Source organism: Camelus bactrianus, chromosome 6 (assembly GCF_048773025.1).
Source record: "Camelus bactrianus isolate YW-2024 breed Bactrian camel chromosome 6, ASM4877302v1, whole genome shotgun sequence".
NCBI lineage: Eukaryota > Metazoa > Chordata > Mammalia > Artiodactyla > Camelidae > Camelus > Camelus bactrianus.
Window position 1 is genome coordinate 51,448,635 of NC_133544.1, and position 17,412 is coordinate 51,466,046.

Sequence of the window (17,412 nt, forward strand, 5' to 3'; positions counted from 1 at the left end):
TGGACAAATATAAGGATGGACTTTTTTTGCGGGCAGAAAATAAATCTTTCTAAATTAATTTGAACAAATGAGTTGTTTCCATACTGAAACCGAGTATAGCTTTGAGTGTGAATGTTTTCTCCCGGTCAACTTTCAAAAGCCCATTTCCACTAGAATTGGTACAACTCTTAATAATTGTGACAGCACTAGCAGTAAGAAAGATAGAACCTTCAATGTCTAAATGGCTGCAGTCTACAGAAGGCTCCTCGACATCTGTGTTCTCATAAGATCTGTACAACTGCCTTGAGACGGGCAGCGTTCTCTCTGTTTTATAGCAGTGAAAGGGATGCTCAGAGAAGTAAGACGGCTTGTGCAAGGTCATTAGCTAGTAAGTGGAGGGAGTGTGCTTGAACTTGGGCTTTTGGTTTCCAGCCTTGTGTGACTGTTAATATTAACAGGTGTTTGGATTAATAGACAGGAGGCCTGTCTAAAGGAGAAAGTGCAGAAGTGAGCGGTGTACAGAAACCTGGACTGGAATCTCCTGTATGATTGGGGGGAAATTTCAAGCTCTGTGGACATGGATTTCCTCATCCGTTATATTAGGAGTTAAGCCAAATTATCTCTAAATCTTTAAAAATTCTTAATGAAGAATGAAAGTGGCATGGATAAAGCCACAAACCAGTCACCATTGCTGGGAAAAACTTCAGAAGTAGTGATGCCGCATTGATGGTTCATTAAGAAGGGAATTCCTGGTTTCGAGATCAGTCTTCATTTAATTTCTTTTCTTCTGAAGATGTAATTTTACTTTTTCATCAAAAGCCTGAAGGAATGAAAGCATCAGTTCTAATTTCCTCCTCCTTCAATGTTAATTGAATGCTTACTATCACTTCACCGAGTTAATCATTTCAACAGTCCTGAGAAGGGGCTGTGTCTATTTCATAGAAGCTGAAGTTCTGATAATGTGTGTCTGGATTTGCCCAGAGTTATGCAGCAAAGAAATTTTGGAACCATGTTGAAGCAGGGCTGACTGACTGCCATCCAGGGCTTTTGACCACAGTACTTCACTGTCTCCAGGGCCTGGCTGTGAGGGGACCCTGCGGCTGACTCTTTAACAAAGAGGCCTTTGTTTTCAGAGTTCCTTTGAGCTTGATTTGTTTACAGTTAGGGTGGATTATGCATGCATTTACATGGATTTGACTATGCATCATCAAGACCTGGACCGTATTATCTTCCTTCCTCTCACTTCTGCTATTTCTCCTGACTGAAGTGGGTCTCCTTTCCCTCCCACCCCATCCCAGACCGTTATATATATGCCATTGATATGCCAGACCTTGACACGGACCCCGACCTCCACGACGAGATGATAGTTTCCTCCCCTCCCAGTCACCTGAAATAGGAACATCTCTCTGTTAGCCTGCTCATCAGTCTGGCTCATGCTCATCAGTCCAGCTCACTCAAAGGTACATTCATTATAGTCTCAGGAAATCCTCAGGCCAGATGACCTTTACTAGATCGTTACAGCCCAGAGCTTCTAACAGTGCGGTCAGAGGACACCCGAGCCATAGTTACCTGAGGATCTTTACATCACTCAAGTTTCTGAGGACTACACCTCAACCTTGGAATCTGCATTCTTAGCAAACTGCCCAGGGGACTCCTGAGCACACTGAAGCTTGAGAATCCCCGAAGGGGGCATCTTATGTTTTTTAAAAAAATTAATTGCATGCGTGGTGCCTACTCCCTCCCTTGTCCGTTTCACATCTTCCCTCTTTTCTACCTGGAATGGAAATCTTAGGGGCCACCCTCCCCTTCTTTCCATTTATCTCTTGCTTTTTTCTGCTCACTTCTTGCTGCCTCTTTTCTGCCTCTCATATTAGGAAGAACCACAGTTATGCAGGAAAGAGCTGTTTGCTCCTTGAATGTGTGCAAGGTTTACATAGCACTTACGTATCTTTCAGCTTGTTAATTGTGCAATCTGGTTGTTGAAGAGGTGTTACACATACTTCACAGGCTGCTGAATTTCAATTCCACAGAAATCATCAGTCACCCCCCCTTCTGGGCTGGATGTTTGCATCTCTGTCAGCGAGAGTCACCAGACCTTGAATGTGAACATTCAAGGAAGAAGGTCTTCCCGTCAGTGTTGCTCGGTGGGGTACAGGCCCGCAGTGCTTTGAGCCTCGTTCAAACTGGCCTCTCGATCTTTCTCTACTCATTTCATTTCTCTCCTTTTCTTTCACCCCCTAGCCCCCACCGGCCATACCCTTACTCATCCATGAATAACTCCTTTCTTGCATGCTTCCTCCAACTCTTCTGATATCCATAGTAACCAGGCCACAGCTAGAACAAGTGCCACAAAGAGGTCTGCTCATGAGAGTCCTTGGAAGGGCTTGACTCCCTATACTCTTATAATCTCGATATGTGGCTGTTCACATAGAAACTGCTGGAGCCAGAAAGAGAGAGGCAGGCAAGTTATGGACGTATAGGGCCCTACTCCTCTGCCGCCGTTTGGGTTTCATCCTTCGTCTCTGATGTTACTCAGAATCCTCCTGCCTTGTAGGGTTGAACTGGTTGTTGGCAAACACTGGGGTGTTAGTCTCTTTCTATCTGCTCAACAAGGTAACAGCATGACCTAGAAGGGGCTCCTGCAGTTCCTTTTGGCTCTCCTGGTGGATGGGGGCTGAACGGGGAAGGGCACTGAGGCCTGGGACACATTACAGTATTCTCTTCCTTTGGAGCTTCCCAGCGAGGAATCATTTAGGAGAGAAATCGGGTTAAGTTAGCTTAATCTGCTGTTATTCTATCATGAAACTCTTAGTAACGTAAGATTCGGTGGAACATAATCTGTAGAATTCTCTGGGAAGTGTAGCTGAAGAACCAAGGGATTTTGCCATTTAATGGGTAGATTAACCGCAACTTTTACTTGTGTTCTTCCCTGTTTGGAGCCACTCCTGGGCGTTTGCTCCTGTGTTAGAGGAAGCAGAGAAGAAAGAAAAGTTAAACTGACTTTATGAGGAAGGGCTAACAAGCTTTCTCAATTCCCTTCTAAATTCAGGATGCATTTCTTATCTTCCCCTGAAGTCGTGGGCCATCTATCACAGTGTCCCAGGCACCTTTCCAACCTCCGTCCCTCCAGTGTTCCTAAACATTCTCTCCGCTCTGCTACCTGCCGCTCCATGTGCTGCACGTTGTCTCACCTTTATGACCTTCCTTGTCCTGTTCCCCTTGCTTAGAATGCTGTCTGTTTTCACCTGTCTCTTTTATGAAGCCTTTCCTGACTGACATCTCCCCCTTCTCCCTTCTTAATTAAATTACCAGTGAGTTCACTCAGCACATGCCGACTGAATGCTTGTTGTGTGAAGGACTCGGTTGGGCCCCTGATACAGCAGTAATGGAGACAGACCAGGTCTCTGTTACCATCAACTTGTGCTTCTCCATCTTTGGAACCCTATCTCACCTTGCTTACATTGTTCTCACAGCAAGTGCTTTTACTTACTGCCTCTTTTTATAGGTTTATTTTGAAACAATTTCAGTTTTAATTGGCTCACATATGTCCTTCACCCAGAGACTCCATGTTAGTCGCCCTTATAGCAACAGGATGCAGTCTAGGACCATGTTTTACATCTAGGGGTCATGTTGCTCGAATCTCCACCCCAGAACGATTCTTCAGTCTTTGAATTTCCACGACCTTAAAGAGTTTAGAAGATTACAGGGCAGTTTGGGTTTGCTGGATGTTTCCTCACAATAGGACGCGGAATTTTGGGCCAGAATTTCACAGAAGTGATGCTGTGTTCTCACATCATCCTGTCTGGCGGCAGTTGTTTGTCTACTGGTCTCATTGCTGGTGGCATTAACTTTGATCCCTTAGTTAATATGATATCATCTGTTATTTCTCCATTGCAAAGTTACCTTTCTTCCCCTTTGTAATTCTAGGTATTTTGTGAAAAGACTGGGAGATTATGTAAAAATCTAGTTACTCATCCCACTTTGACCTGTTAGTTTTAGCATCCACTGATGTTTCTTGCCTGAATTAATTATTACTCTAATAGTTGCCAAATGGTAAATTTTCTAATTCACTATTTACTAATTCACATTCTGTAGTGTGTAAGTATGTATGTATGTTCATACGTATGTATGTATTTATATCAGTGTGTACTCAAGATTCACATTTTATTCAATGAGTTATAATTAGTTATAATCATTGTTTATTTTGATGCTCAAATTGTTCCAGATCTGGCCAGTGGTAGCTTCCTAAAGCTGGTGCAGCAAAAGACTACAGGCCCATCTTTCCTTGTCCTGGTTACTCAGGAATCAGTCATTTGTGAGTCCTGTTTTATTTATTTGTTTTATTGGAGGAGTGGCATTTGAAAGTCAAGATCTGTGCTAGATGTGCTTTATTGCTACTCAAATGTTGCTGCTCTGAGGCCCTGTTAGGGGACAGAGCAAGGAAATCTAGTTAGCATATGCATATACACATACATGATACATATGTGTCTTCAAACATGTATGCATCATCCATATGTGTGTATACACATTCCCATCTCTACATATTTCTCTTTCTAGATATACTTAAAAAGTTCTCCCTCCCCTTGGGTACCTTAAGCTCCAATCTGTCACTGCAGGATTCCTTCCTGTTTTCCTTTTTCGTATTTGTACCTTCCTTCCCTGACAGTGAAAAGCCCGGTTGCCATCATCCTCCAGGTGTTTACATGGTTACTTGGTTCCCTGGTCTCCTAACCTTACGGGGCAGCCACACTGCTCTGACGATCTCCTTTGTGTTGACCCTGGATGTCACTGGGCTGCCTTCCTGCCAGGCAAGGAGAAAGAAGTCAGGCTCATCACCTTTTGTATGAGTGTGAAAAAAATAAGGTTTTTTTCCTTTTAATCACCTCTTGACAAACTGTAAAATGCCCCTCTCACGTGTCTCTTTTTCATTCATAGATAGATACAGATATATGTAAACTTGTTACTTTCCTTTAAAAGCAACCAGTGAAAATGATGACTTTATTTGAGCGAACATGTTTCATAAGCTTTTTGACAAAAAGGGGTTAGTTTACCTTCTTGGCTGAATACCAAAGGGCACCACTTAGAGTTGTGTGTGCACACGTGTTTTGCTCCTACCCTAGGACCCTGAGCTTCTTAAGGTCAGAGGCTGTCTTCTGTCTGTTCATAAGTCAATGCGACCCCTTGCACAGTGTCTGGAGCGAAATATGTGTCCAGTTTGTTAAATTGATTATTTTCCTCCTCTCAGAACTGACCAGCTATTTGCCAGAATTGATTGAACTTACTCATTATTCTGACATTGCATTAAGTAGCTTCAGCCTGTGCAGTGTCTTACCTGCGATGTCTTAGGAAGCTCGTCGGAAATGCAGAGGTCAGAAGTTTATCCACTAGAAACTCTTTTATAAGCTGAATAATATCCTTAATTGGGAAAATAGGAATGAAAAAATGAGTGTGAATGAAACAAAGGAGGCATTATAGAGGTGCTTAATTTCGTAGAATTGTTGGGGATGTTTACTTTTTTGAAAACATGAAATTCTATGCAGCAAATAGATACTGTTCAAAATAGAAACAGTCAGCTGATTAAGGGAAATATGTAAAATGTTTACGTTGGAAATTGTAAAGTGAAATAACAGTAGATCATAAAAAATAAGTTTTAAACTTAACAGTGGACTTGTAGGTACAGTTTGGTCGAAAATATGCATTTCACACTATTGGCATCATGCCTGATGTTTCTTCACCAGTTTTTGAGAAATGTTTATACTGTTCAAGATACATCAACTTCAGACCCCACTATAGGAATTCCCTTCCCCCAGCAGTTCTCAAGACTGTCTGTAAGTCAGTTGTCATTTTTATTCTCACAGCTGTCTTCTTAAGATGACCTCAGAGTGCGTCTTCCTTAAAGTCTTTCTCCATAACCACTGGCTATTTGCACCCCTCTGCTGGCCTCATAAATTAGATTTTGGGCCCACTTAATTTATAGTCTAGTTGAGACAGATTAAGGAAATGATGACTGACATCTAATAGCACATCAGCCAAGGTTAAAAATGCAATTTCCGGTTCATTAAACTCCACAGAAAAGGCCGACCTTTAATAATTGTTTAATTTACTAAGCTAGGTTCTCAAGAGGCTTCTGGTAGATTTGCTTGTGATAGAAATGTGCATATTTCAGAAAAGACCTCTTTATGTTTTATTATTATATATATTATATAATATAAAATATATCATATTATTATATATTATATAGATAATAATAAAGCATTAAGAGGTTATCTTTTTATATATATGTGGACATATATACGTACACACACACACACATACACACACACACACACACACACACACACACACACACACACACACACTTGGAGAGACTAAACAAGATACGAATCAATTTTCTTCTTCCTGGCACTAGTGGGACTCCCTAGAACTGAAGATGGAGGCCAGTCTGGTCTGTAGGATTATAAAAGATGTGTTTATGTCATGTTGTTGTTGGCATTATGGAATAGACAACACAGCTCAAGTCTTGCTTCTAGGAAGGAAGGCTTTCATGGAAAGCTATATGGATAAAATATCTCTACACAGTGTACGTTGCTTCCCATTCTCTCCCAGTTCAGCCTTGTCTGATTACCATGGCTCACATCTTATAATAAACGGTGGCAGCCACTCTCCACAGGAGGGGAGAGGTAAGCTGTGCGTTTGTCCTCAGTTGTTGTTGTTTTTTTAAATGGTCTTAAATTCCTCTCCTGGGTTCTTTACATGCTGGAATACACAGCCTGGACTGGTAAGCATTAAAATTTCCTCTCTGGATTAGTGTACTAAGAATAAATATTTAACTCAGTGTCCAGCGTTCATACATGAAAGACATGGTGAAACTACATTAATTTAGTTATGAAAAGGATGTTCTTTTAATGTAAAAAAGATGTGGATTGTAATCTTGGCTCTGTTACTTCCTGGGCAAGTTTCTTCACCTTTCCAAGTCTTAGTTTTCTTGTCAATCAATTGAAGATAATAATAGGAGAGAGTGGTTGTGAGGATCACATGAAATAATGTCTACAAAGTGCTTCACACAGGGCCTGATAGGGTGTGGACGTTCGCAAGTGATAGCAATTATTGTAACTGCATAACACATTTGTGGAAGAGGAAGGATTTCAACTTTATTACCTACTCATACCCTATTCTCTGAATGAGACTGTAAAATTTTAAGTCAAAGGATAATACAGATTATTATGGGGGAATGCAAAATGTTAGAAGTGCACAGATAGGAGGTTAATGGTTGTTAACTAACCATCTTTAAACGACCAGGAGATGAGACGGATGCAGGTAAAACAGTGAGGTGGGTTTTTTAGGACATTCACTGCTTTCCCTTTTCCCTCGTTCTGGATGCTGGTAGAGCTCTTCCCTCTCAGTCTGAGTATCACCCCTTCTGGACCTCCCTTGAGTCTCCCATGGGGGATTCTTTAGGGTTATACTTTTAAGCTGTAATCAACCCCATTACTAAAAAGGAAAACATAACAAAACAGAAGTAACAAGTCAGAACAGAAGCCTTGAGTGTGCCCTGCAGAGAGCCATGTTTTCATAACCAGCTTATTCATTTAATTTAAAGTTCTTCTGAGGTTGAGTTCTGGGATATCTGGCTAACAGGACAAAGCAAAATCAAACTGATGTTTTCAACAAGCTTCTTATTGCTTTAAGAAAGATGCTTCCCAGATTACTTGAATACCTCAGTAAAGGTATCTGATTTGTCAGATCATTTATGATTGTAAAAACATTAATAATACACTTGGCTAGAGTATGCAATTTCATCAAACTGATTCTTGGTAATTTCAAAAACTATCAGAGCATTTCCTTATGCCATCACAATTTAAGACTTAAAATAAGAATGTTAAAAATAAATAATTTTAGTTATTGAAGGGGCTATGAATCAATGTAGTCTCTCCAACCATACTTGGTTAGTAGGCCTGCTAGGGGCTTGGGAGGGATTTAGAATGTAGCCACATGGTCTCAGAAGGCCAGGTGTCTCTTATGTCCTCCACATTTCTGTATTTCCATTTAAACTACACATCCAGCCTCAGAAGGCGATGTGCCTTACAGAGATCATGCAGAAAAAGGTATAAATGGCCAAAAGGTTTACTGTTGTCCTTCTCTGTGGGCATCTCGTTTTGTTTTAGTAAAGGAAGAAACATGTCACTGTGGTCAGTACTAGTGTACGCATTCACATAATAGAAACAGGTAGTATTTAGATAAGGAAAGTGGTTTGGGAAGCCTGATTTTTTTTAAATGAATATGGGGTGGTTATGATGGGAATCTTAATGTGTGCGAGTGAGAACAGGAGTACTGAGTGTGGAATCTCCTTTAAAGAACTTTGTGAAAGGAAGTCTACGTTGAGGATGGCAGCTGGAAAGGTCAGCAGAAACAAGGAAACACAACCTTTAAGCCCATAACACCTAAATATCTTTGAAGACAGGGAGGCTCAAACCTGTAGAAGAAGAGGTTGAAGACTCTGAGAAGGGGATGGACAGACATAAGAACTAGATCCTCTAGGAATAAGGAATGAATCTTATTTTATACTTTTACTTCCTAAACATTGAAAATAGTACGAGAATTTATCAGAATGGTGAGGTAGGCTTTGTAAAATATCAGGTATACAGAGGACTCTTGCCCACAACTTAGGACCAGAAATTAATGCAGGACAGTCCTGATCTCATAAAGCTTTCTAGCCAGAAACACTTGTTAGGTCGAATCTAGGCTAGTAGGAAGATCTTGGGAAAGTCCGAGGTTGTATTAGTTCTCTGAGGGCAGGGCTGGTTATGGATAGCCTGCATCATCTTGTCACATTCTGTTGCCCAAATGTAGTAAACATGCCCATTGGAAAGCAGAACTTCAAAATGGCGCCATAAGTGACAGTTCCAGGCTGTCAGTGTGGAGTGATCACTCTCCCACCATTCTGGTTCTACCTTTCATTCTAAAGGGCAAGTGAGTTCTGTGAGTATTTATGTTCTGTTCAGATTAACTAATTGAGATTTTGGCCTTTTTCTCTAGTTGCCTGTTCCTTTACTTAAAATTAATTTGTTACAAGGCACCGTGAGTTAATTAGTATGATTAGCTCCCTCGCCTCCATGCTTGCATTTTTAAGAACGTTAAAAGTCAAGGTACTGCTTACACAGATGATTATTTGCAGACAGTTAATTTTTGAGTTATTGTCTTGGGATGGCCATTATCATATTATTAGCATGTCTTTTACATTTCTTGATTCTTTAGGAAGATGCATCTTACTTTTACATCCCATTTTAGAACTTCCATTGTTAGTAAGTATTAACAGCAAGCTTCTGTTCTGTCAACATTTCGTGTTATATATTTTCAAAATATGAAACTTCAAATTCCAAAAGAATTGATTTCCTATACATAGGTTTAGGAAGGTGGTGGTAGTCAGCTTTTTCATTCATTTATCATAATGAATAATCCATGAGTTTTCAACTTGGCACCTGTTGAAAATTTGAAGCTGAGTAGAAAAGTGCACCACTAGGGGCCACTCTGGTCTTAAAGCATAAGCCAGTTAATGACAGTTGCGGCAATGGCAGTGGAAGTGATATCAATGGAAAATTTATTTATGGTAAAAAAGATGTAGTTCGTGTGACTTTAATATCCTAAATTTGGGACATAAATTTTCAGGCTTGATGAGAATTTTTGTTCAAAAATGGTTTTTTTCAGATGTTATGCAAATACTTTGTGTTAGTTGACATTACTAAATCGTTTCTGAAATCAGCAAATTTAGAAATACTGCTAACTTTCATAGAGGAGAAAGGTATAGTTTGATGATTCTAAGATAGAGAGTCATCAATTTAGCATTGATACAAATTTTCACTACCACACTGGGAAAGCTATTTAGCTGTTCTATTCTGGCTTGATTACCCATAAAGAGATAATAAGCTTATCTGCCCCACAGGGGTATTGTAAGGGAGAGTTGGTTAAAGTGTGCAAAATGTCCCAGTAACAGTTACTGTTAACTATTATTATGTAAAGCAATGTAATGATAGTAAAATCAGTGAAGTGCTTGAATGAAGGAGTTGTTTGGTGATCAGCCTCACATTAAAACATCAGTCATGTGTGATAAGTAAAAGGTATCTCTTTATGGAATATTTCTATAGGAATAAGGTAAAGAAAATTTCCCAAATTGTTAATATTTGGCTTTAAATATAGTCACTGGTTCACAGAAATCCACTTGATGATCAGACTAATCTGACTGACCTAGGACTTTTGGTGGAAGAGCTGTGAGGGAGTTCCCTTTACCTAGAAGACTTTGCTGGGGGATGTCTATGAAATCCTTGACACTGATTGTCAGCAAAGCCTAAGCATCCACACACATATGCAGATTAAGCACATTCACATATTTGGAAATCCATAGCTTTCATAAGAATCTCAAGGAAACCCATGACCCAAATAGCTATTCTCACTGTTCTAGGATTTTCAGTGGTGGCAATAGCTGGCATCATAGCAGAGGGTTTCGTTGAAGGCAAAATTGAGGGAAGATGAACATCAAAAGCATTTTAAGTGGGGAAGAAGTGACAAAAGATTCACCGGCGATCTGAATAGAAACTTTGATCATTGTATGGATTGCAGCATAGGTGGCTTTACTCTGACAAGTAAGAGGACCAAGGATTTTTTTAAGTTATTTTTGGAATCATGTCTTTTTCCAAGTGCTGCTTTTTTGTTTTTGCTCTTTCACTATCAGAATTGTGCTCCCTTCTTTTCTAGCTTGCCTGAAAGCAAGGGCCTGGATATAACCTTTTGAACCAAGTCACCCTACCTATCAGAGCCGTAATGTATTGTTCTATGATGGATGGACCAGTGGGCAGGCTATAGTTATAGAATAATTTTTTTCTTGGACTAGAAAGGTTTCCAGGGAGGATGAAGACAGAAGATATGAAGATTGAGGAATAGGCAGAACTCGTGGACTCACTAAAACAAAGAGACATTGCCTCCTGGCGGCCCGTGTTGGGATGGCCAGAGTGCAGTGGGGGTAAATGAGTTGGCTACACTCCCAGCCTAGAGGGAACGGGCGCTTGCTTCTGTTGTGTCTAGGATTGTGTCTGGAGACACACGTAAGAGAAATTTCATACTTTCTGATGGACTGACACTGAAAAATGTATGCTTTCACACTACAGTAGCTAAGAAATGTTGGGCAGTCTTCTCTGTCCACATCCGAATAAATACCATGATGGGCTTCGGGCTGTTCATTCAGTCAGCTTCAGGGCCAAACTGCTGCTTCTGACTCTCTCCCACTCCAGTGGGGCAGCTTCCTTTTTGTTGTGTTTATTAGATGACTAAGCATTGCCTTTCTGTGCCTTTCTTCTGTTATGAGCTCTATACAGAAGAAAATTATTGAGTCTGTGTGATCTTTGGCACCTAATTATTTTGCTGTCTCACATGCTGCATTAATATATCCAGGTTTCCTAACATGTTTAATCACAGTTTCACTGTGAATTTAATTTACTTAAGTCTTGTATTTTTTTAATCATTCAAAGATTTAAAATGTTAATAACAACAGCATGTACTAAAGGTTATAATTTAAGAGAGTATGTTTACTTAGACTATTAAATAATTATTAATGCTAAAGAAAAGAAAATAAGGACAGAAACACATACTTAAATTGAATTGACTACATGCCAGGTACTGTTCTAAGCACTTTATTTTAGCTGATTGATTTAATCACCACAACAAATGTATGAAAAAAGATACTATGGAAGGATAGAATTTAGATAGAATAGAGTCTTATTTTAAAAAGAAGAAGCACATACCTAAATATATTTGGGAATAGCACCTTTAGTTTGCACTGTCTTATTTCCTTATTTAGTGTCTCGACTTACAGTCCCCTGGGTTTACAACTGTCAGTTTACAGCTGACAGCTGTCTCACCTGGTCTGTCAGTCAGATCCAGAAAATAACAAACTTTTCAAACAGTTTATTAAAAAATTATATAGGCTTTAGGAAGCAAAATTCCATACCTGGAATAGCATTTGTCTATTCAGCAAGGAGAAGAGGAGTTGAGAGGCTTGATGAGAAAAAAAGAATGAGTTAAGGGTAAAAGTACATACAATTAGCTCTGGAATAGGAAGAACCCACTTTGCAGTAAGTAGCCTTGGAAATGTCTAACGAGGATCACAGATTACCATTAATGAGGGCAACCTGTTTAAAAGTTTGTGACATATTCTCTGGCTCCCTGAAATGTTTGTATACATATGTAGAAAGAGAATGGACACAAAGAGTGAAGAAGGAGGGGATACAGGTAGTGAAGACTAAAGCTCAGTTATTTGGCTACCAGAATGTCGGAGAATTATGCGAAAAGCGCTTGTCCCTAACGTAGGCTAATTGTAGGGTGGCGGAGGCAGGGAACAAAACACAACATTTGATATAGTAACAGGTTCTAGATGTTCAAGAGCCTCAATATTCAGTTAATCAGAATCTTTTTTTTTTTAAGAGAGGTGTTTATTTCATCACTTTTTAAAGATATGAAGAAATCAGAGAGCAAGCTGAGGAAAAACACAAGATTTACTCATTAATTCATTTGTTCAGCTTTTTGTCACACTTTTTTTGGGGGGATGCCACTGGGAATTGTAATAAACTCTTACGGAGCTTATATATGGAGTTCATGGAGTTGCCTTGAACCAAATGGAAAAACTGGGAGGAGAAGATTTGGTTTGGAGTAGGGAGAAGATAAGGAGCTCAGTTTTGAAGACGCTTAGTTTGAAGTTTCAGTTAGGTATCTAAGTGTCTCAAGATGTTGAGCAGGGAGTTGAGTATATGAATCTAGAGCTTAGGGGGAAGTCTAGGCAGATGTAAACTTGGGAGTTTTGATAAATCATTAGTCCCATTCACCCCACAGTTCCATTTTCCCTTCTACTATGGATTCATGTCAGAATTGTACTTTTCTGCTTGTGATAATCATGTGACTTGCTCTGTCCAGTTAAAATAGAGTGGAAGTGATATGTATTACTTCTGGTTGGAAGCTCTAGCAATCGATGAACAATTTGCCACAGCAACTGGCAATGCTCCAAACGGTAACTGCTCCATCAACTTGTATCCCAAAGAGGGGGCAAGGTTGGGTAGAGCCCTTAGGCAACCTACAGTTGACAGGTAACATGAATGAAAACCTTTTATTAAGCTACTGAGATTTGGGGAGTTTGATGACCGCAGCGTGACTTCAGTAGGAGTCATGATAGATAAATGGATGTAGATAGATACACAGACAAATAATAGGAAGGAGAAGTTCCACGGCAAGTAAACCTGGAAGCACTCCCAACATTAAAAAGGTTTGGTGATTAGGAGGAACCAGCCAGAGACTGAGAAGAAGCATCTGGGAAGATGTGATGTCCTGGAAGTCAAATGAAGAAAGTGTTTCAAGGAAGAAATAATGTTCAACCATGGCAAAGATTGCTAAGTTAAGTAAGAAGAAGAACATGGATTTGCATTATCTGTTATCGGAGAGCTTGGCAAGAGCAGTTTTGATGGAGTACTTTGGCAGAGGCATAATCTGGAGTGAGTTTAAGTGAGAATAGGAAGAGAGAAATTGGACAGAGCAAGTATATTCATCTGTTTCAAGGTGTTGAAATGGGGCCATGGCAGGAGAGGGAAGTGGGACCATGACTGCTTTTTTTTTTTTTTAATGATAGAAATATTGCATGGCAAGTACAGATGGGCAAATTATGATGTGGAAGAGAGGAGAGATTGTGGGAGTGCTGTCTTTGAGCAGGAGAGGTGGAATTGGATCTAGTGCTTGAATGGAGGGGTCAGCCTTGTTAGGAAAGTGGTGGCTACAGATTTAAAGTGAGATCAGTCAGTAGGGTTGTGTGTTTTTTCTCCAGACACATTCAGCTATGTGGGTGCAGGTGTGGAGCAGATGAAGAGTTGGATTCAACTAGACTTGGAAGTGATGACTTGATTACCATTTTAAAGTGCATTAGTTGTTCTCAATGTGGGAAATCAAAAAAGAGGAATGAGTTTTAATCAAGGCAGACAAACCAACAGCTGCCCTCCCCTGAGATACTTGAAAGAAGGCATGTCTGACCATTTAGGACCAAAAGAAGGAACAACAACCACCAAAACAACAACAACCGCCATGAAGTTTTATTCCCAAAGAAGGTTAGATGGTTTCTCTTCCTGCTGATCTTCAATGAAAGAGTAGAAATTCTCTCTGGTTAGAAAGGGTTATAGACCCTTAAGTAAAGAAAAGTAAGTCAGAGACTCGACAATCCAAATAACTGCTGATTCTGATTGTTTTAGAAGTAACTAATATCTCTTTGTGTCTTAGTCACTCTTTTATTCCTGCCCCACCCAGAGTATTTAATCACTTTTTGTCAGTAGCCTTTGAAGAGGGCACTAAATAATGAGATAACAATATAAATACGGTGCTTTGGAGCCCAGCTCCAGCTAGTTATTGGCACATGATTATATGGCACCTGTATGGGAAATCCATAATGAGTGAGATTGAGGCAATGAAGTGAGAAAATGAAAAATTCATCCAGGAAGTGAGTGTCCACGGCCAAAGTACCAGTGTTTATGTGCATATATAACAACTTAGCATCAATGAGATTGTCGCAGTAGTTGTAACAGGCGTTGGCAAGGGGTTTTAGGTTAGAAGAGGATTTCAGTTTGTTATAAACCAGAGTGTTACGATGTTTTGTTCAACTTGTTGGAGTTTCATATGGAACACTGAGTTAGTCCTGCTGTTGAGGGGAAGAGACATGGCTGAAATTAGCAAATCTGGGTCTAGTTGGCTGCACTAGAGAAGTCAACGGTGCCACACCTGTTTGGAGTAACAGGCTGTTTATATGAGATAACATCAGGTGGAGAATGCTGGGAGAATATTGTTGAAACCATGCTAAGTGCTTCAAATATGTATTTGAAATCGGCTAGTTTTATAATGACAGAAAACCGCTTATGATGGGATGTTAAGTGAAGTAACCAAGTTAGAAATTTTAGGTATAGTATGTGTGCAATTGTTTTTTAAAGGGTAAAGGAGAAAAGGCAAGAAGGAACTGTATGTTAACAGTGTCTGTCTTCATGTGTGTGTGGCCAAGCCACTCAAGGTGGCTGCTCTCGCTGTCTACACATCCCCTGCTCCACCAGTCCCTGCTTCACCTACACCCCACTCACATGACTGTCTGATCCTCTTAATCATAGGGCTTAATCAGTAACTGCCCACCTGCTTGCCCCCTGCCCCAGCTGCTGGTTCCCCTGGCAACTGATGAGCCAACCTGTTGTCAGTTCCCCCATAACAGGTAGCCTTCTTCTTCCCCCACCTAGGGCAGTGAAAACTGCTATGTCCTGTCTTCCATCTGCTGTACATGGTGGGATGTTGTTCCAGGACTTCACTTTGGACTTGTAAGATTCACTGTCCAGTAAATTGTTGATGTCTCTTTCGCTATCTCCAGGCTCTTTCTTCTGTCTTGCAGCCGGGCAGTTACAAGGCTTGCAGGTCTGCAGAGTACATCCCAGCAGTGTGATTGGAGTCTGGGGCATTAAATCTCAAAGACAGAATATTTGGGCATATATTGATCAGACACTTGTGGATATTGAAAGTAAAAATTATTTTTGGATTTATTTTTTGACTACATATTGTTATAATTTGTACACGTGTAGCCTGATAGAGATTTAATATACGGTTATTGCCCTACTCCATCCGTTAGACACTGGATCCATCAGACACGGTTCCTAACCTCATGGAGCTTGCAGTCTGATGGAGGGTGCACAGGCGTACCTTGGAGATACTGTGGGTTCAGTTTCAGACCACTGCAGTGAAGGGACTATCACAATAAAGTGAGTCACACACATTTTTTGGTTTCCCAGTGCATATAAAATTTACACTTACACTATACTGCTGATATCTACATATGCATATATATAGTAAAAAATGCTAACCATTATCTGACAATGCAGGGTTGCCATAAACCTTGCAGTAAAAACTGCAGTATCTGTGAAGAACAATAAAGTGGAGTACAGTGAATGAGGTTTGCCTGTATTCACTTTCTGTGGCTGCATAAGAAGTTACAATACACTTAGAGGCATAAAACAGCACATTTATTATCTCACAGTTTCTGTGGTCAGGATAGCAGGGTCCTCTGCTCAGGTTCTCACGTGTCTGCCATCAAGGTTAGGCTGCATTCTCATCCAAAGGCTCACCTGGAGAAGAATTCACTCACGCTCACTTAGTTGTTGACAGAATTTTACTTCCTTGCGCTGTAAGATTGAGGGTGCTGTCTTCTTGATGACTGTTGGACTGGAGACCATGCTCAGTTCTTCAAGGCTGCCCTTAGCTCCTTGCCACATGGGCCTTCCAACATAACCACTTTTTCAGAGCTGACTGAGGAGAGAGAATCCACAGAGTGAGTCTGTTAGCAAGATGGGGTTGTATATAATGCAATCACAGGAGTGATGTCTCATCACTTCTGTATATTCTATTGGTTAGAAGAAAGCCGCAGTTCCTACAAGCAGCCAGTCATTGTTGTTGGTGATTGGGGCTGTCCTGCTGGGAAGGCTCTGAGGGACATTGTAAGATCCATCTCAGGATTGATTGCCTTTGTCATTCAGAGTTGGTCGAGGGGTACCCCGTGCGGGGAGAATTCTCACTTCAATGAGTATAGACATTTCAGAATGACTGACTAGGTTCCCAGGTGTGGTCAGGAATGTGCAGTGCTGGTTACCACAGCAATGGCTGGAGTTAAAAGGTGGGTCCAGAGTATGTGACTTGGGGAGAAGGTGATGTGTGCAGTAGTGAGCAGCAGAGCTGAAGTTAAGTCTCTCTGACTCCACTGCCTCCAGCTGCTGAATCACTGTCTCCCGAACTTTGTTTAACAAATACACCTTTCCCCTAAGTATTGGGTTTCTTCTTTGCACTGAAATTCTCTGTTTACTCCTCATTGCTTTTAGTAAAAATATTTATAGCAGTGCTTCTTAAAATTTAATGTGCATACAGATCATCTGGGGATCTTGTTAAACTGCAGCTTTTGATTCATTACACCGGGTGCAGCCTTCTAGTCTGCATCTCTAACGAGCTCCCAGGTGACGCTGCCGCTGTTGGTCTGCAGACCACACTCTGAGTCGCTTGGTCCTAATGTAAGAATCGAAATGAAAAGGCGTAACCAGGTGGTCTGTTTGAATGAACTGAATCAAAGACAGATGTGTTGATGTACCTAGAAGTTGCTAACTCTCCTTCAAACAGAGCCTTTGTCAAGTTTATTTGCTTTCTTTGTGGCCTGAAAGTTTGTAAGCCCTTCTGAGTGTATTTTGAATGATAATTTGAATATTGTTGTATAAAACCTTCTACCAGAGCAGTTCAAAGTGCTTTCTATAATCTTGGCCATCTGGTTGTTGCCTTCTGAGGGTACTAATTTCCTTATAGGAAAATAGTCATAATATACTGGTAGTGTGAAAAATGAGATAC